Raw genomic sequence first — 4,262 nt, forward strand, 5'->3', positions numbered from 1 at the left:
CCAATCTCAGCCAATTATTTTTCTGGCAAAGTTAATTAGAATGTGTCTAAAATGAGTGAGATGTGAAAGGCAACTTTCCATTACTTATTCCTCTAGCCATTGCCTCAAAGCTGGAGTCTTGTCCTTAATTTCACATTACAAGTACCTTCTAGAAAGGATCAGGTCTACATGTAGCCTTTTAAAATTAAAACCAAATTACGTGCCTGATAATTTCAGCTGAAATATTAAATTGGGTAGAAAGTTAATCACAAGTACGTAGGAAGAATTACAAGAGAAAAATAGAAGTTCCAGGGAAGAAGCGAGGCTGGGAAAAGAGCAAGGATTGATCTTACTTCCCTCACTTCAGAGCCTTAAGCTTTTGAATGGCTGCAGCAGAAGTCTGAGAACCTTCTGTGCTGTTAGTTTCCATCCCACATCTGGCTTTTTGTTTGACATCAGGGCACATCACCTAACATCACCCAACCAGAGTGTGTCACCCTCCACAGTCCTCAGACTTGTCACCTGTGAAATGGGAATATGCCTCTTTCGTAGACTGGAGTTTATGGTTCCTATTGTTCTGGCCTTGGAACACTGTTGACAAATAAAGACATGAGAAATTGCTTTCAGGGAAAAAAGCTCATTAGTTATTACTCAAAAAAAGAAAAACAGTGAAAGAGAAAGAAGCCAAAAGCAAGATCAGTGATTCATCCAATCTTGAACTAGAAAGGACAGAGAGCATATGGTAGCCAAGGGCTGCCTCACATGTTTGCTCCAAGAGTCCAACGAGAAGAAGCGAGAGATGACCAAGTACCCACCTTACCCAGCCCGAGTGTGGGTCTCAAGCTCAGCCCCTTTCTTGGCACTTTCTCATTGGAAGAAGAGGTTCTGAATGCTGATTCTGTCTCAAAGCCCAAGACACACTTTAAACATCTGTGTATAGTGTGTAAAGAAGGTAGGTGTTGTTGTGCCCAAGATTGCGAATCCGAGAAACCACCAAGGAGCCGACACCAAAGCAAACACACGAGGGTTTCTTTACAAGCTCGAGCTTGGGTCCAAGTGCACCCGACACAGCGACACAGCGGAGCAGGGACTTGGACCCCGAGGTGGGTTTCAGCTTAGCTTTTATAGGCTGGTCTAGGGGATCTTCAGAAGGGGTGGAGGAATTTCTCAAGTTCTGTTTACATTTTGATATGGGGCTTTCAAGGGCGTTGAGCTCAGCTCTTATTCTAATAGGGGCTTCCTGCCCTTGGCTTGGGTTCTGTTCTCATTCTAATAGGGGCTTTCTAGGACGTTAAGCTGCAAGCTGTTTTCTTCCTGTAACTGAAGTAAGGTAAAGTTCAGCTCTTATTCACAGGGGCCTGGGATGGCTGCACTTGTGATAACGCTGAACTCAAAAGTGGAATGGCCTGAATTTTCTCAGCCTCCACAGGTGTGTGTGTTTGTGAGTGTGTGTGTGTAGGAGGAGAGAGAGGGGAAGGAGACTCTGGTATGTGTCTCCAGGAAATGTAAAGAAAACAGCAAAGTAGCAAGCATATATGTTTGCTTCCAGAAAATAACTGGGGTACATGTAGGATACACACCTGTGCGCGGGACCCATGGCAGCTCTGCGGGGCTTCGAGAATGTGAGCACCTGGCACCAAGATGCACTGGTCTGGAGGGACTTCCCAGAGGAGGAAAACTTTCAACAGATGTAAAAGAGAGGGTCTTTTAGGGCAGAAGGTCAGGCTGTCTACAAAGCTCCATGGATTCTGGTTATAGGAAGTTCATTTGTTTTCCTTTTTCAAAATTACAAAAACACCTATTACATTAAAAATATTTGAGACAATACATAAATTATTACTGTAAATCTGAATGCATTTTTATAAGGTGGGCCACCTATGAAACCATTATCAAGATAAAGAAATAGAATATTGCAAACCTCCTCCTCTCCACTCGCCAGTCTTTCCTGATTACTTACCATCACCCCAAAGGAGACGGTCTTCTGGCTTCTATCACCAGAGGTTTATTTTGGCTGTTTTTCCACTTATGTATAAACTGAATATTATGGTATTTCCTGTTTTGCGTATGGCTTTTGTCACTCAACCTTATAATCGGTGGGCTCTAATCCACGATGTTGTGGACAAGAATAATTTAGTTCATTCTCAATATAAAAATGCATCACAATCTCTTTATCCATTTTACTATTGATGGAAATTTGGGGTTGTTTCCAGTTTAGGGCTCTTATGAATACTGTCACAGTGAACATTCTTTTAGATATTTCTTGGTGCACATAGCTGTACATTTCTCTTGATTGTGTGCCTAGGAGTGGAATTTCTGGGTCTCGGGGTTTTAGGAAGATTTCTAAAGAAATCTAGCAAGATACAGTGGACAGAACAAAGCTGAGCTGGACAGAGCAGGTTTTACCCCCTCTCTTGCTGGCCTGAGATCTTGCACAGGATCTGGAGCACTTATCAGAGCAGGCCCTGCAAAGTCACTGTGATTTCTCACCATCCCAAGGAACCCTCTCCTGACCCTGCTTCCTCTTTCAGCTCCTGCTCCATTTTGCTCCCTTGAACTGCATAAAAGAGGTGTCAGCTCACCATCTCCCACACTCTTGACCTCACCCCAATACCACTCCAAGATCACGATGACCCACATTGCCAAATCTCGAGGTTAGTGCCAAGACCACATTCAGAGCAGTCACCCCTCTGCTTAATGTGCCCCCTTCCCAAGGTTTCAGTGGTATCACAGGCTTGCCTGCCCTTCGATTTCTCTGGCTACGCTTTCTCAGATTGTTTTGCTGATTCAATCCTTTCCCCAAACCTGAGGTGTCCCAGAGCCCCTGACTCAGACCTTGGCCTTTTTTCCTTTCTGTCAAGCCTCATGCACTAGATGACCTCTTCCGGGATCATGCTTCCAATAGTATCTCTACGCTGCTGACTGCCAAATATTTGTCTTCCACCCAGAGCTCCTCCCTGACCTCCAGACGCATCAATCAAACTGTTAGCTCCACCCCACCCCTTGGATAGCTTTTGGTCATCTCAGACTTCATACAACCCAACCTAAAATCCTGACATCTTCTCCCCAAATTAGCAACTCAGTAGGTTTTCCTTTCTCGGTTGATGACAACTGAACTCTTCCAGTTGCTCAGGAAAAAAATCTATGGACTCACTCTCGATACCTCTGTCTTTCTGTCACTCTCCATACCTGGTCCAACTGCAAATGCACCTTGAAAATATATCCAGAATTTGACTGCCTTTCTTTAGCACAATTACCATCATCCTGAAGCAAGCTTCTCACTTGGGTCATTGCAAGAGCCAGCTGTGGTCTCCCTGCTTCTGTCCTTGCCTGCCTAGCCTCCCGCAACACCCAGTCTCATCTGAACACAGGAGGAATGCAATCCTGCTGAAATGTGATGTTGTCCAATGAGTCCCATCTCACTCCAAGTAAAGGTAATGTTCTTAAAGTGACTGGAAGGGCTTGCGCCCTCCATACTCCCCCGTAGCCTTTTTGACTTCATCTCACTCCACTCCAGGCACACTGGCTCCTTAAAGAGCATACCAGGTGCTCTCCTGTCTGCAATCCTTTGCACCTCTGGCTAGCTCTACCTGGATTGCTCTCACACTAGAGAGCCCATGGCTCTTTCCCTCATTGCTTTCACACACACACACACCAACATTTCACACTGTCTTTCCTTGCTTCATTTTTCTCCTAACACTTACTGCTACTGACATTCCATAAATTGTTCTCATTTATTATTTATTATCTGGCTCTCTCCTCTAGGATGTAAGCTCAGTGAAAGAAGGAAGTTTTGTTTGTTTATTCAACACTATCTGTAGGTGGTTACCACCTGGAGGAAGTGGGCTGTGGATGCTAAGTAGACATCTGCAGGCATAGAAGGGGGAAGACACACCCCGCAAGAGCCTCAGGTGAAGGTGGAATGCCTAGAACAGTGCCTCACACAACAAAGTCCCTGCCTAACAAAAATTTATTTAGTGAATGAGTGACGAAATCCATGAATTAATGACTATGAAGAGATAATGTTTTATGGAAGATCCCAGTTCACAGTGAGTGCTCAGAACAGTGTTAGTTTCTTGGTCACTTGGGAGCGACCCTGAGCTTTCCATGCCTGTTGTAACTGTTATTTGTACATTGGGCAGCTCCCAGGGAGCCCTGCTAGGCACCTGCACAGTGTGTGGCAAGTGTCCTGCAGTTTCTGCCTGGCTTCCTGAGTGCCTCTCTCTGATTCTCTGGATCTCTCTAGGAGCAACCCTCCAGAAGTGGCCATTCAAGGAGAAATTGCT

The 4,262-nt window shown here is 45.0% G+C and overlaps 1 long non-coding RNA gene across 1 annotated transcript; it reads right to left on the minus strand.

Moving 5' to 3' along the window:
• Positions 1-476: 476 nt before the first annotated feature.
• On the minus strand, positions 477-1,984 carry LOC119871614. The gene is made up of 3 exons (XR_005357547.1): positions 1,937-1,984; positions 1,560-1,657; positions 477-570 (listed from the first exon to the last, which is right to left on the minus strand). It is a non-coding gene; the product is annotated as an uncharacterized LOC119871614 (long non-coding RNA).
• Positions 1,985-4,262: the final 2,278 nt, after the last annotated feature.

The sequence above is a fragment of the Canis lupus genome, chromosome 4 (genome assembly GCF_011100685.1).
Source record: "Canis lupus familiaris isolate Mischka breed German Shepherd chromosome 4, alternate assembly UU_Cfam_GSD_1.0, whole genome shotgun sequence".
Lineage (NCBI taxonomy): Eukaryota > Metazoa > Chordata > Mammalia > Carnivora > Canidae > Canis > Canis lupus.